Source organism: Amblyomma americanum, chromosome 10 (genome assembly GCF_052857255.1).
Source record: "Amblyomma americanum isolate KBUSLIRL-KWMA chromosome 10, ASM5285725v1, whole genome shotgun sequence".
Lineage (NCBI taxonomy): Eukaryota > Metazoa > Arthropoda > Arachnida > Ixodida > Ixodidae > Amblyomma > Amblyomma americanum.
In genome coordinates this window covers 107,980,543-107,997,154 of record NC_135506.1, presented here as the reverse complement: position 1 = coordinate 107,997,154, position 16,612 = coordinate 107,980,543, and the positions used below count along the sequence as shown (strand labels likewise).

Below are 16,612 nucleotides of genomic sequence, written 5' to 3'. Positions count from 1 at the left end.
CCAAAAACCAATATCCATTTTCAGTTTTTGTTAATTTTTCATCTGCATAGAAATGCGGCTGCCGCGGCCGCGTTCGTACGCGGGTATTCCCGCTCTCTAGCTGAGCGCCCAACCATTCAGCCATCGAGCCATCACACATGGAGATGTTAGAATGTGTTTAAAAATTTTTTTCAACACATTCGAACATCTCCATGTTGCATGTCGGCGTCTAATGCTGAGACGCCATACAGGTGGCGTTGGAGAGTGCGCGTGCGGGACCTTAGAGCACGTGCTGCTGCCTCCTGTGCCGTGATTCGTCAACACTAGACTGTCTCCGCCAATGAAAGGCTGCCACGTGGATTGCAAAGAGAATTCGCTGTGCCAGGTTGAGGTTGGCCGCACTTCGTTAGTTTCTGGAAGAGTTCGACCTCAGTGCACATGACTTGCAAACGTGAGATCACAGGGATTTATCTACGGAACAGACGGCGTCAGTGTTAGTGTTCCTGCCGAAGAATACGTCGTTAACCAGCTTCCCGAGGTGAGTACCCGCCACTGTGGCTTTGTATTTTCGGCGTTCGGCGCATGAGTCAGGCTCCCGGAAACGAACCTCGAATCCGGCGAGCCAGCTTTCGCGATTTATCTCTAGCCAACGCTGCTTCGTGTCGCTCTCGGTCGTAAGGATCGCCAGAAGCAGCCCTGCGCCTCCAGTGCACCGCCGAAGACATGGAGCCAGAGCCGGGGCAAGTCTTCGACTGAGCTTTGGAGGCGCCGGGCTCCTCCTAGCGATCCCTGCGGTGCGCAGCGCCTTCGCTTTGTTGGTGGACTCCTCAAGCGCACCACGAACGCTCACAAACAGCTTGATAACTGTTTCAGTCGGCGTTCGTGGAGTTATTCGGGCGTTCACAAAGTGAACCCGCCATGCACCTTTTCTATGGCGAGCCTCAATTTAGAGGTGAAATCTAAGCCTCATTCGGCCGTCAGCTTTGCATGCGAAAAGTGGAGCTTTCTGGTTCGAAAATATCGTGAGCAACGCTTTATAAGCGCATGCGATGAACAGCCTTAAGGGTACGACGCGATAGCGTACATAGTGGGTTAGGCTTACAATTTCAACAACGCTCTCTTATGCTTACCTTTCTGAGCATACCTTTGAACTCATTGTTCATTCTTTCAATTGTTTCATATATTTTATCAATGACCCGCTCTAAATTTCCTTAATTAGCAACATCAAGTAGTTGCTTTTAATTCTCAGCGATTTTACTTTTGAACACCTCTTTTTCGCATTTTTTTTCATGTCTTTATTACAATTTCATCAACTCACCATCACCTATCACACAGCAGTCATCAGTCACTAGAACAATAAATTACCATGATACGATTTTTTTCCACGCAGCCCTCGATTATTTCCGACACGGGGTTCTAACTACTATGCCGAGGGCATTTCGACCAAACGAGCAGTATACGCTCTCGCGTAAAAGCACATCACTACGGCGGCCGTGGTAGCGCACAGGCCACATCAGAATCGTATTTCAATGAAATTTGAACCAACGGTTACAGTGATTTTTTCCGCGAGGCGTTGAGGCTGGAAGCGAAGCGTTTCTTTCGACGTGAAGGACTTTTCATGAAATTTGAACCAGCGCCTAAACTAATATGGACCGCGAAACGTTGAGGCCGGCGGCGAAGCGTTCCTTTTCAACGTGAACGAGACATTTCATGAAATCTGAACCAGGGATTACAGATTTGGTCCGCGAAACGCTGAGACCAGAGGCGAAGCGTTTTTGTTTTCGAAGTGAAGGGCTTTTTATGAAATTTGAACCAACGCTCACAGTAATTTCGACCACGAGACGTTGAGGCCAGCGACGAAGCGTTCCTTTTCCACGTGAAGGAGACTTTTCAAGAAATTTGAAACCACGGTTACAGTGATTTGGTGCCCGAGACGTTGAGGCCGGTGGCGAAGCTTTCCTATTCGACGTGAAGGGAACCCTCAGGGCGTGAGCACGTGGAGGCGATATCCCGGCGTCGTTGTGTGGCCCACACTCTGTGACGAGGCGTCCCCCAAACTGTCGCACTAGTGCTTTGCTGATAGCGTTTCAATATGCGTGAGGTCGAGCGCTGAACTGCTAGTCGGAAGTTACGCTAGCCATTGGTCGGGCCTCGAGCCTTCAATTAGCACATGCATTGGTGCCAATGGGAGCGGGTGTCTAGGGCGGGCGACTATGTTATCGCTTTGTCCCATGTAATCAGCGAATAAGTGTCCCCCTTTTGGGGGCAAGATTTCTTAGCAGGAAGAACTCAGCAGCTGGAATAAAATTTTGCACAAAAGGGTTTTACAGGGAAATGCAAGTCTTCACAATAGAGTAGTCAAGGGCTTCCAACCATACTGCACTTTGCCACTGGATTAACGAAAAGAAAAGTACACGGGCATGTAAATTGGTTAGTTGTAAACGGCTTAGGATGTGGTTTGCTGCTCGCCCGTCGCTGTGGCCGAATAGTTAGCGCCCTCCGCTACTGAGCCAGAGTATCCCGTTTCGAACACGACCGCGACAGCCGCGTTTCGGCTCAGGTGAAACGCAAAAGGCTCTCGTGTGCTGTGCGATGCCAATGCATGTTAAAGATCTCCAGGTGGTCGAAATTATCCCGGAGCCTTCATCTATTACACCTCTTTTTTTCTTCAATGAAAGCTGTAACACCCCATCCGTAGGTTTTTAGCCGCGTACGCGGGTTTGACATCGAACCCACCTTGAACCACTTGGCAGCTATGACGTCACTACCCGCCGCCGCCGAAACCGAGCGCGCGTATGTTTCTATAGGCCGTCGGCGTTCGTTGTGTTCGTGGGCGTCGGCAACGTTCTAGACTCCTATGATTTTGAGGAAAGAAAGGGCGTATATCTTGCTCCTTGGGTCGGTGGACGTCTCAAACGCGCTTTGATGTACCTGGCGGTGGTGAGAGAGATGTAGGCTTCATGCATTAGCGCTGACAACGTTGTAGCATACAGGCAGCACTGCACGAATAGGCCGCAGCGTTCATTGGGTGACGAGACTCTCGCAGTACACCTTTAATTTAACTTCCACCTACCAGTGTGGCAGGGCGAACACGCTGCCTATCCAGTGTGCGGAGCGCACTCAAGGTAACAGACGCCAAGCCGCGTCTACTTGCCCGATACACCACAGATTTCGCTCTCTAACCAGGTTCAGCAGTAAAGTCACAGCTAAAATTCTTCTTCCGCTCCCACCTCCCTTTTTTCGTTGACAGCGCAGTGGAGGTGTCTACCAAGAAGAAAACCAGCTACTGCTCCATATGCTTTTCAAAATTCGCAAAATGTCTCTTATTTCTCTCTGTATTTTTCTCTCCCACTTTCCGCCCTTCCCTCACGGTGCGGATGACGTATCCACTGGGAAGTCGGACATTTACTGCGCCTTCCATTTCTCAAAACCAATAATCAGGTTCGAAGCAGACCACGGCGGCCGGGTTTCGATGGAAGCGAAACCGTGCGCTGTCCATTGTCAGTGCACGTTAAAGATCCCCAGGCGGTCGAAATTATTCCGGAACCCTCCATTACGGCACCTATTTCTTCCTTCTCTTTGTCCCGACCAGCCGCGGTGGCTCAATGGTTAGGGCGCTCGGCAACTGATCCGGAGTTCCCAGGTTCCAACCCGACCACGGTCGCTGTTTTTATGGAGGCAAAACGTTAAGGCGCCTATGTGCAGTGTGATGTCAGTGCATGTTAAAGATCCCCAGGTGGTCGAAATTATTCCGAAGCCCTCCACTTCGGCACGTCTTTCTTCTTATCTTCTTTTACTCCCTCCTTTATCCCTTCCCTTACTGCGCGGTTCAGATGTCCAACGATTTATGAGACAGATACAGCGTCATTTCTTTTCCCCAAAAACCAATTTTGAATTTTATTTGCTGAAATGTTTAGCTCGAACTGTCGGTTCTACGGCGAAAAAGCCACTGGACCACATAACACGGGACTGTAGAGCGCATCCTCCACAGCACATCTTCCACCCCCCGCTCTCATGACTGCTCCCTTATTTGACGCGTGGCTTTCAGCAAAGGCCAGCGATGCCCGAGATACTCAAATCAAGGCCGTGGAATGGGACTATACCACCCGAGACCCCTAACCAACGCTCTACTCTTTCGACCAATGAAGCTTTTACTCACTCACTCGTGGTTTGGAACATGCCTATGCGGAATGATTTGGGGTACGCATAGAACTGCCGTATATTTTTCGCCTCGTGGGGCACTGCGATGGGTGAACTGATGTGCTTAGTTGGGATTCAAGAAGGTGGATGGTAGAAGCTGTGGGCAGGCGGTAGCGCCTGCTTTAAATAGGGAATTCTGTTCAGCTTTGCAGCTTGCTAAACAACGTTAACATGCTCAGTTGCTCCTTGTTTTAGCTCCTCGACAGTCTTGCGGACGATGTTTACACTGCATTCCTTACTGCATCAGTAGGCTTCATCGGAGCGAAGCACTTTTTACAGAGAAGTATGTTATTGGTTTGGTGCAGCGATATAGCCCTGCATTTTATCTTGAACCTGCAGCGCCTGCCATATGGTCATAACTACTTGGTGAACAGGTCAGCCCAATCATGGGATTATATATTTTATTTAAAATTTATTGCCATCTGCGAACCGTAGCAAGTACCAAAGAGAAGGACATGGTCCTCTCCACGATTATGAGAGGAAGGATAGGGAGGAGAGAGAGGGTGACAGGCGGCGAGCGGAGGAATGCGAAACCAGAAGGTGTCCACCACGCCAGAATGCAGCGCTATATATGGCTAAACCAAAGCTAAAACTGCCTTCGCTCATTGGCGTGCTTATTGGAGCTTAGCTCTCTTTTAATTGCACGGTGGAAAGATACTTCGTCAACGCAGATTCCGGCGTGATCATTGCGGCGTGTCTCCTCGCTGCAGGCTGCGTCTTTCTTCGAGAAGAGACGTGTTTCCTCGGCGTCGAGAACCGACCTGTCCAGAGCATCAAAGGCGAAACTATACGGCGTCCGGCCGTAGCGTGAAAGCAGGTGCCACCGTTCCATCGAAAGTGGCGGCCATCACGCTTGACTCCGTTAGTTCGATTGTGCTGTTATGTGAGATAATTGAAAGCTTTGTAAAGCCATGAGAGGCTTTCTGTAGAGCACAGCAAGAACTGCCTGTAGCATGGCTCCACTGTAGAGTTTGCAGCCTGGTTGCAAAACCTAGTCGAGCTTTGCTAGACGCAGTTATTGTAGTGGACTACTGTCTGCAAAATCTACAGTGTAGTAAGACAAACTTTGAGGGCTCATACAGGGAACCCGGACTCAGTCTCCGGGCACCCTCTGGAGTGGAATCATAGAGCCGAACAGCTTTCGGGGAGGCGAAACGCAAAAGGGCGTCAGTGTGCTTTGCAATGTCAGCGCGCGTAAAAGATCCCCAGATAGTCGAAATTATTCCGGAGCCCTACATGGCACCATTTTCTTCCCTTCTTCTTTCACTCTATCATTGATTCCTTGGCTTACAGCGCTGTTCAGTTGTCCACCAAGGCGTGAGAGATACTGCGCCATTTCATTTATTCATATGCCGAATTTAATTATTACAAATTTTTCTCTTCTTTCTGCTGCTGCCTAATTGAATAATTGAAGAAAAATGAAATGTGGCGTCATGTGGCACCACCGCCGCGGTGGCTCAGTGGTTAGGGCGCTCGACTACTGATCCGGAGTTCCCGGGTTCGAACCCGACCGCGGCGGCTGCGTTTTTATGGAGGAAACACGCTAAGGCGCCCGTGTGCTGTGCGATGTCAGTGCACGTTAAAGATCCCCAGTTGGTCGAAATTATTCCGGAGCCCTCCACTACGGCACCTCTTCTTCCTTTCTTCTTTCACTCCCTCCTTTATCCCTTCCCTTACGGCGCGGTTCAGGTGTCCAACCATATGAGACAGATACTGCGCATTTCCTTTCCCCCAAAACCAATTATTATTATTATTATTATTATTATTATTATTATTATTATTATTATTATTATTATATCATGTGGCACGAGGTGCCCGTTTCTTCTCTAAATGCTCTTTGAAGAGAAGTTAGTCATCTCGAGGCTTGTTGTTTTAGTACGCCGGCGCACTTTGCATTGCGAGAGTAGACTTGACTCATGTGAGCAACCCCCACCCGTCATCAGAAACATGTGGCCGGATCGGGACATGCACATGACATCGTCGCCCCTCCTGCAGCCATGGAGTCCCGGCGCCCTCACCACCACGTAGATTAAAGCGCTAATGAGGTGTCCACTCTCTCACTAATGAGGTGTCCACCCACCCGGGGAGCCAGTTAGGTGTCTTTCCTTTCCTCAAAATAGAGTCGGATGCAATTAGGCTGGTTTCGAGAAAAGGAAAGGCTCATAACTGCCTCAATTTGTAGACGCACGCGACCGCCTACTCACAGCGCGACTGAGTTGTCCATTGACCCAGGGAGCCAGTTACACTTGTTTCCGCATTTTCATGTAAGAAATGCGTAGGTGTCCCCATGAAAATGAAAATTGGTTTTTGGGGAAAAGAATTGCCGCAGTGTCTGTCTCACATATCGACGGACACCTGAACCGCGCCGTAAGGTAAGGAATAAAGGAGGGACTAGAGAAGAAAGGAAGAGGTGCCGTAGTAGAGGGCTCCGAAATAAGTTCGACCACCTGGGGATCTTTAATGTGCACTGACATCGCGCAGCGCACAGGAGCCTTTGCGTTTCGCCTCCATCGAAACGCGGCCGCTGTGGTCGGGTTCGAACCTGGGTACACCGTGTCAGTAGCCGAGCGCCGTAAACACTGATCACCTAGGCGTGTCCTGAGTACTACGCGTCGCGGGCTTTGAGGCGTGCCAGCCGTCCATATTAAGGGTGCGCACGTAGTGCCGCAGAGCGTTTTGCATTGCTCGGTCGCGTCTAAACGTTTCCTTCCAAGAAATTGTGCCGCGTGGCCTGCGGAATAGCCTGCAGCCAAGAGGGGCGAGACGCGCCATGCGCATTGGCCGTATGAGAGGACTCGCTGTCAAATCGAGACGCTGACTACTCTAAGTTGAGGACACCAGTTCACTAGCATGGTTACATCGCGTACCTCGCAGTACAGTAACAATTCTTCCGGGTGGGCAGCTTCAGCATCACTAAAAATACCACGTTTCTCGGCTAAAAAATGAGAGCGGCGCAGAGGTGAGTTCGAGCCATAAGTAACAGGATCTGTGCAGTGTGCCGCGTCTGCTTATTCAGTACTGGTCTGCCTGTGGGAGTGAAGACACATGGGACAGGTTCTCTGCTGCTTGGTAGCCATTGAATATGATGATGAGTGTTGATTTTCGTTCTGCCCATCCACTCGTTTATATATTTTAAGAAGCACGTTTATCGCCTTAAGGCTGTCCCCGCACAGCGATTATTTTGAAGAAATTGTAGCAGGTCTGGTACCACAACATCTCCATGCAATATCAATAAACTCTTTAACAGCCGCGTGCTATGTCGTAGATCATAATTTCTCTCTTCAGGAGAGCAAAGCCGCAGTAACAGTGTGACTTCTCAGTGCACACTTCATCGAGGGAGAAAGAATGATGGCAGTGAAAAACAGATGCGACTTGGGCGGCGTAATTAAATGTTTCGGATTAATTGCACCCCCCCCCCCCCTGTGGCTCGGTGATTAGTGCGTTCAGCTAAGCGCCGTTGTGAAACACTTGCGATTAATGGTTATCGTTCCGATTAATGGTTCTGGTTAAGGAATGGCGCTTCCACCAACCCTTAGAACTTAGGCCCTGGATGCAAAGTGCGCAGGACATGTTTGACTGTGCGCTGCGCCTTCCTTGAGAGAATGTTGCAAAGGATCTGTGTTGGAAAGTTCCTAGTCGATCACAGTGCCGCAACACACACGCTCATGAGCGGAGGTCAGAGCTTATAATACTAGCTTTGAGCGTGTGTGTACCGTGCTTCTGCGCAATTTCAACAGTCGGGAGCACCAAAAGAACGCCATGAGTCGGCCTCGCGTCTTTGTAGAACGGGGTCACAGTTTGGTCGCCTTTGTGCAAATAGACTCCTAAATAATCTAAAGTGGCGTTCGACAGCAGTTTCTTTTTTGTTCCGCCATGCAAAGATGATAGCGTCCAAAAATCGTAGGTCTTAGGGTGATCTCCACCGCGTCTTCGTTTTCAGGCGGATTCCTTGGCTGGAAGAAACGCGCTTACACCGCGTCCAACTTGATTGCAATCGTTGCACCCAAGGCGGCACCAATACGCCAAGCCTTAGCAAGAAAGCCGGTCTCACTGCAGAATCGCGGAGGGTTACCCTGTCGCCAAGCCATGATGTGAAAGCAGGTCCGACTGCAGAATCGAAATGGTTGCCTGGTCGCCAAGCCGTGACGTGAAAGCAGATGGAGTCAGCCGCAGGCGCACACCTCCTAAGCCGGAAGAAGCAGGCATGACCCCTTCAACAGGTAAGTTGAATTGGGAGACTTGGGTGAGATAAGGTGCATGTTTAAGGGAACTTGTGGAATCACCTCACAGGTTAGGTGCAGCAAGAATTCTCTAGTAACCGACAGACCTCTAAGCGCTCGTTTCGCTATTGTTGAAGCAAACGTTAACCTCACAGTACAGCTAGTGTTACGTAGTTCGCAGCAGAACCAGACGATAGGATGGCTGCACAGAATACCGGCAAGCTCTCTCAGGAATGAAAGGTCTGGTTAGGGATAAGTTACCACATCAACGTTATTAGATTGTATTCCGCAGCTACTGTGTACCCTTACGGAAAGGTTACAAACTGGTAGGAACTATGGCAATGCTACTTGTAGACTAGTCTGTGAACATCGAAGTGGGTGCTGATCGTTATTCGAACAGAGTTTATCTTTTGTGACGCGGCGCCGTGGAAGCAGACTCAATGGTCACTTCCAGGTACAGTTTTATACAGTTGAAGACAGAAACGGCAAATGCCCTCAACGGGCAAATGGAGGCCCTCCAGCCAACAGCATCGACCGCCTGTCACGTTGTGGTTTTAATCTCCATGCACATTCAAGCGTGGCATCTCAAGGCGGCTGGTAGCTGCAAGGAGACTAAGCAAGGATTAACCGCATTAACCACGACATCAATACAGTGGGCTTAGAGGGCCTCCTTTCATGGAGATACGTCGCTTCGTTCTTGAGTTGCGAGCTACTATGTCGTTGCTCAGGCTTGCTCGACCAACGTCTTCAGTCTTGCTGTGCACTCTCATTTCTGCCTTTTGCAAATGCTTGCACACTGCAACCTAGCCGAGCAGCGTTGTAGATTCTGACAGGGACCCTTTTAAACCATGTCTCAGTGCCAAGCTGCACTGTTCCCCAGTCGACTTGCGACTGCCAACTGGGTTTTTTAGTCAGCAGTTACTATTTTTGAGCTTTTAAGACGAACATTTCTGGTTATAAGTCTTCTAGGTGCCGTTAAGGATTCGGTGCTAGTTAAAACTATTCCGGGGACCACCACAACGGTGTCCTTAATGGGCCATGTGTACCGAAAGAGGCGTCGTAGCGGAGCGCTCCGGATTTATCTCGAAATACGACATACGACCACCTGTACCTCTTTAATTTGCACCGACACCGCACAGCGCACGGGCGTCTTTTTATTTTAAAGCGAAAGCTTCACTGGCCCCGAACTTGCGATTTTGACGTGGCCGTGCTCCAACGAGGCACATAAAGTCACAGCGCGCGCCTCACCGCAGATATTTCTCTCTCTCTCGCTACCTAGTCAATATTGCACATGCGCCACTAATTGCACCGAGCCACAAGTGTTCCGCCGCTGCGCAGCGCCGTGTCTTTCCTCAAAATGCAACTTTCAATTTTCAGTTATGCCTTTCTCCTTACACTCCCTCCTTTATCCCTTTCCTTAGGGCGCGGTTCAAATGTCCACCGAAATATGTGAGACGGTTACTGTCCTTCGCGCGCTCGCCGCGCCATCTGGCATGACGGCACACCGCGCGGCTCGTCGCCGCCGCCGTTTGGTATGACATCACACCGCGTTCGTGCATATTCTCACAGCCGGCCTCCTCTACGCCGTGGCGGCGACGGAGCCGAAAACCGCGGCAGCAATGGAGCGGCGCGGGGTTCTAATCTAAGCAAAAGTTCCCAGGACGTCCAAGCACCTGTTGAATCGATCCCACACATGATGTTATTAGTACTGAGGGGTCCATATAAAAGCATCTGCTCTACTTTTTTTGGACCCTAGTTAGGAAACGACCCCAACAACTGAATCATGAAAGTGGATACTCTCCTGCCGTATGCCGCTATTCTGATAGGGTGTTGACAACACAATTTAGATCAGCAACATTTCACTCTCTGTATTTCAACAGCAGCACTTCTTCCATCGAACCGAAAAAATAGAACACCTCTCCATGGATGCTTTCATACGACCGCACCTCTCTATAGGGAAGTGGTTAACTGGCAGGTGATATAGCACTGCATTTCAGCTAGATCTTGCGTTCTCTGGGCACTTTTGTCTCCGACAGAACATACAGGACCACAGCTGCCAGAGCTGCATGGGTGGAGTATAAAACTCATTGATGGCCAGACTCTCCACCACACCATTAGCCAATGCCAGCTGGGTCCCTCACGTACTGACATTTTGCCCATGAATCGGGCATCAATAGCAGCTGACAACTTAAACCATTCACCTATTCAATGTGAACCAGAACATAACCTTTCTTTGAATTGGTTTCATTGAGTCAATTAAAATGGTCCACACTCCCAACACTGTTGGCATCACATAAAAACTTTAAAGGGACTAGAAACCCAAATATTAAGTCAGCATAGATTATTAGTAGGTCAATGTTCCAAAAAATGTCAGTCAAATTTCACCAGCGTAGAGATTTTTCTTAATGAATGAAATAGTAGAAACAGCATACAGTTTTATTGCTACTGGTGACGATGTTGATGATAACATTGCAATGAACAAACCACTGGCTGAGCTTTGTAGATTGAAAAAAAACGACAAGTATACAGATTGACAAAACTAGTATTTCTCGACCGAGGTTTGCATATTAAAATGTAAAGCGTAAAAGGCATAACAAACAAAGAACAAGACTCCTCCAGTGTAGTCACAAGGGTTGTAGTCTTGGGCCTTATCCCTGCATGGTTAGAGAATGATTCCAATAGTTACATGTTTCTTTCCGGTAAAGCCATTACAGAACAAGTGTAGAGGTGTGCGAATACCGAATAGTACCTCTTGAATCGAATATCGAATAGTAACAAATTTACTCAAACATGTGCTGAAGTGCTTGTAATTTATAAGTTCTCATGCAAAAAAAAGCCGCTGCTGCACGTGATCCGGCAACAGGTTTTCTTGCCTGGACGTGGCAATGTTGCCAGCTGTACAAAACAGTTTTTCACTTGGAACTTGCGTTGCTGATATTGTCAGGTATTTCTGGCCATTCTGTACAGCTGACCTTAAAATTTCTGCTTGCCTGTTTTCCTCCAGTACGTAAAAGGGTCTTCATCCTTGCTGCAAACTGGCTCTCGAAGATGCCGCTGAAGTTCATCAATGTTGCCTGGTTCACGGTTGTATCTCTTCCCAGATGACATTGCAAGTTTGTCAATATTGTCCCATATGCTGGCACTGCACTGCTTTTGTGGTGTAGATGTTGAGGGCTCCGCACAGTCAGTGGGTGGTGGGATTGGCGAGCTCTGCAGCTCAGTCCTTATCGTTCCAGAAGCCTTGTTTCTTGTAAAGCTTCAGTACAGAAGTTGTTTTTGAATCATGGGCCGCATGCCGTTGCCATGATGTACTCTTTTTGCTCATTGTGGTTAGGAGATCTTGCCTTCACAGTTTTTTGTATTTTTTTGCGAACAGTGACTTGTCTTCATCCGCTGCAGTACAGTCGTTCAGCACTATGTGCGTTCCGTATTTCTGCCCACTCATGTCTTTTGTTCTGATGCAATTGGCTCAAGGACCTTGACCAGTCCAGCCACTGTTTTCCATTCCTGTGGTGTCAGGTTGGATACCACTGTCTCCGACGTAGCGTGTTCAAGGCAGACTGCTTCTTTAAGCTGAAGGAGACGTGATAGCATGTCATGCTCGCTATTCCGCCTCGTGTCTACATTCTGGACGAGCTCCAGGAGGGGTAGCTCCATCCGCTGCTGGCAGTCCTTTAGTCTTGCTGCAGCTTGGGCACTGTGCTTGTAAGAGCCTACTATTGCACGGCCTTTTTTAAGAATGGCTGGTACTCCTGCAGTTTCTTCATTGGCATACTTGATGACCAACTGCAATGTTTGGCCCGAACACTGCACTGAAAGTCCCGGAGAGCTGCGCGGAAATTTGGAGCATTGTCAGACACAACAAAAATAGCTACCTCTTCCAGTGGCAGATCCTATTCACTCGTCGTTGCTTCCAGGAGAGCTAAGATGTGGCATGGAGTGTGACTGTCAATCACGTGCGGGCCAACAGTTTTGACAACAGTTACCAGAAGTCAACTATCGATTACAGGACGCGCACGCAATGAGCAGGAAGTGCTAGTGGAACCCTGACTGCCGCACAATACTTCAGGCAATCTGCAGGTGTCGTCACTGTCGCTTGTGGATAACAAATAAAGTAGTTTCAGTTAAAACAAATGGTCACCGAACGTATTTCTGGATAAAGTGATTTAAAATTATGTATTCAATAAATCAGAGAAAATATGGACAGTTAGCAAGAAGCACCTATGCTGTGATGGCAACCTGGCTACCAAGTGTTTCCCAGGCATATGATGGCATCGGCACTTCTTACAATGTTGCCACACTGCGTAAACGAGCAAGGATACAACCGGTACAAAATTGAGATTATTTAAGATATCTAAAGCACAGCTTGCATTTTATGTAGGGGTGCGCGAATGCAGTCGAGCCCACTCATAACTGCTGGAGTTATAACGAACACTCGTTTATTACGAACAAAGGCAGACCTACTATCAAATCATGTATTAGGGCAATGGCGTTGCATCTCAGATACAGTGAACAAGTGTGGCTGCACAACTCAGCTACAGCGATTGAGGAGGCACTGTGAACTCGGTCCTGAAGTAGAAAACCTCAGTTTCTCTTTGGAGCACAGAGCGACGAGCACCTCAAAGTCCGCATGACAACACCTGCCCTATTTCTAAAGAAAGAGCGCAACCCCCGGAAAGCAAAAATAAAAGAATAAATTACGGTCTGTATGGAGCGCCAACAATGCTTTTCTTAAGATGCGACCATCGAAAACGCATGGTTTCAAAGAGGGTGATGAAAAGTGCAGTAAGCTTTGAGTTACCGTCCTTGAATAGCTGAGCATGGAAGAGAGTGACCAGCGGACACCATGTGTCTTTGCGGAGAGTAGCAAGGCTGCAGTGCTTTAAAATCTACATACTCGTGCGACGACTGGGCAATGCATGAGAGTTTAATCAATGAGTACGCCACTAAACATAACTTTGCGACTTGTTTGCCGAGTGGCTTGTAAAAAAAATTTGAGTATCCCGTTCGTTCTCGACAACCGTCGGTGCGCACCATGTGCTACCTTTTCTGACTGTGGCAACCACATTTTTCTGCCAACAAACACGACGAGCCAGACGTGCCTCTTGACATTGGCGTAATTCACATGCTCCAGGTGTTTTGTCGGAGCCCCGACTCCTGTGCATACTAAGAGCAATGATCGCAATTGACTGATAAGGTGCCGAAGTCTCTGTCCGGGTGACTCTGTTCCCCACCATGGAAAAAGTTCGCGTGGATAGAACTGCCTGCAGCGTGCATCAGGAGTTGTTTCCGTAAGGCAGACATTGTGATGCAAAAAATGACGGAGGACGCTGTCGAACACCCACAATATGGAGCGCGTGCTTATTTTTGGCAACGCGTCTTTAATACGCAGCTAGCCCAGCCTGATGTCGCCTGGGATGAATTTGCTTTGAAACGGACTATTAGTGTGGTCATAGTTCGCATTTTTCCTAAGGCCACCCCTGTATGAAATTTCCGGCCAAATACCTTGTCCCATTCCATACTGTCCCGTTTCTTTAGCGCTGTGTTTCTTCCTAATGTTCGTTCACCAACTCGCCCTACAATGCACCTTAATACTTTTTTGCAACTTTGGAATATTATGTTTAATGAATGTTATTCAGTTTTATTGTAAACATTATTACCTAGTAGTACATGTTTTTGCAGCTGATTAAAGCTTTTATATTCCTCATTAATGCCACATAGAGGTTTTTAAAGTGAAAAATTATGCGGTTTGGGTTCAAAGAAACGAAATAAAGAACACAAAACTTCCCACTGGCAATTTGTTCATGCATGATACGAGAGTAAAAATCATATACATTGTTTATAAAAAAAGTTTGAGCGGAAAAAGGAGATAATTTTTATAAATTTTTTACAGGCTGTTTTGCACTAGTTAGCAAAATTGAAAGGACTATCACAAGACAGGAAAATTTTTTCCAAGCGGATATTAAGAGAAATTGCTTTGGACAGTTCAGTAAAATGCTACAGATTTTGTGTGAAAAAGCAGAGAGGGTCGAGCGCAAACTCTGCTGCATTTGGCATGGAATGACCCAAATACTGGTGAAGTAGCATAGGAACCTCACACTGAGACTTTTGTTCTCTTGTCAGCTCTGCTAGGACGCTTTGAACTAGTCAGACAGGTTCTATGCAACACGGGGAATGCAAACAACCATTGGCCATTTTCGTGTGGTTGAGCTGTTTTTGGTCTTTTTTTCTTAACCTTGGAATAGGCTCCCATATCTTGCTAAAGAAAAAAATGCAGCCATTGGTCGAACATTATTTTATGTGATTAAAGGCAAATAATTGGCTCTCCTTTCTTAGTTTGGAGGCCGTTTTTCGGAACAGGTTAATTCGCCCATTCTACTATATGAATTACAGAGGTCATCTTGGCACCTTTGCGTGTCGCAAGTGTGGTGATTAATTAACTGAAACCCAAGTATTGTCCAGTAAGACTTCTGTAGTATAATGTGGGTCCTTACTAGTATGAATTCTCTCATGTGTTGTATGAAATGTGCTTCATGTTGTCCGAGCAGTTTGGCCACAAGGCGTCTGCTACTGGAGCCACAGCACTTGATGCTGGTGGCCCTTATTCCCCTGGCGCCCTGGGAGCAGACGGGGGCCCAAGCCTGTTGTGCAAGCTCTGCAATGTGGCCGATCATCGTCTCTACAAGATTGTTAAATGGTGAAAGAGCCTGCCTCTTTTCACGGATATCCAGGTGGGGGTCTTTACTGTTTCTCATGAGCAGATTATTTTTGCAATTACTAAAATTTTCTGAGGAGCCAGCGATGGCGTAGAGGTAGAGCGGCCGCCTCGCGTGCAAGAGGACAGGGGCTCTAATCCTGGTGCCGCACAATTCTCCACCGGGTTTAAAAAAAAAAACGTGTGTCGATGGAATTGCATAACGAGGCCTGGGGTGCGGCCTGATCTCGGTGACCAGAACCGATAACGCACTCCCTCAACAGAACAGGACTCCGCCACCCTGGTGTAGTACTTGGCCACAACCTTCTACGAACAAACCAATTAACCCTCGGCCCTCAGTTCCCAGCGGCTGCGGAGCAACTGACCGCGGCGACGGTCAGACCTGTTACGCAGCGGAGGGTGCTAAGAATTTCTGGCTCCGGAAAGGCCACCATTGGAATCTGAACCTGGCAACGTTTTACATTAGAACTTTATCTAGTGAGGCAAGCGTAGCAGCGTTGTTCGAGGAGCTAGCGGGAATTAAATGGGATGTGATAGGACTTAGCGAAGCTAGGAGGACAGGTGAGGCGTATACAGTACTAAAGGACGGACACATACTGTGCTATCGCGGATTAGAGGATAGATAAGAACCAGGTGCTGGATTCCTCATTAATCAAGATACAGCTGGCAGCATAGAGGAGTTCTGTAGTATTAACGAGAGGGTAGCAGCTATTGCAATTATGCTGAATAAGAGGTACAAGCTGAAAGTGGTGCAGGCCTACGCGCCTGCATCCAGCCATGATGACCACACCGTTGAAAGTTTCTATGTGGACGTAGAATCGGCAGTGAATAAAGTAAAATTACAGTACACTGTACTGATTGCCGACTTCAATGCGAAGGTGGGCAAGAAGCAGGCTGACGACCACGCGATAGTTGACTATGGTCTAGGTTCTAGTAATATCAGGGGAGAGTTATTAGTCGAATTCGCCGATAAATATAATTTACGGATCATGAATGCTTTCTCTCGCAAACGAGAAAAGAGGAAATGGACCGGGAAGAGCCCCAGTGTTGAGGCTTAAAAAGAAATCGACTTCATACTGTGCGCTATACCTGGCATCGTTCAGGATGTGGCCGTCCTCGGAAAGATGCGCTGTAGCAACCGCAGAATGGTAAGGTCCCGAATTAGCTTATACTTGAAGAGGGAACGGAAGAAGCTAGTGATGAAAACCTTCATTAACAAGTTAGCCGTAGGAGGGAAAGTACAGGAATTTAGGAAAGCGTTGCAGAATAGATATTCGGCTTTAACTGAGGAAGGCGATCGTGATGTTCATACAATGGACGATAATCTGACAGCCATCATTACGGAGTGCGCAGTAGAATTAGGCGGTAGGACAATTCGACAGAATACCAAAAAGCTATCTCAGGTGATGAAAGATCCGATTAAGAAACACCAAAGCATGAGAGAGTCTAACCCTACCGACAGAAAAGAAGGGATAGAGCTATCGAAGTTAATAAATAA

At 48.0% G+C, this 16,612-nt stretch overlaps 1 long non-coding RNA gene across 1 annotated transcript; it reads left to right on the top strand.

Annotated features, from left to right (window-relative positions):
* Positions 1 to 370: 370 nt before the first annotated feature.
* On the top strand, positions 371 to 15,051 carry LOC144106293 (uncharacterized). Its single transcript, XR_013308962.1, has 4 exons — positions 371 to 517; positions 4,890 to 5,040; positions 8,120 to 8,399; positions 14,948 to 15,051. It is a non-coding gene; the product is annotated as an uncharacterized LOC144106293 (long non-coding RNA).
* Positions 15,052 to 16,612: the final 1,561 nt, after the last annotated feature.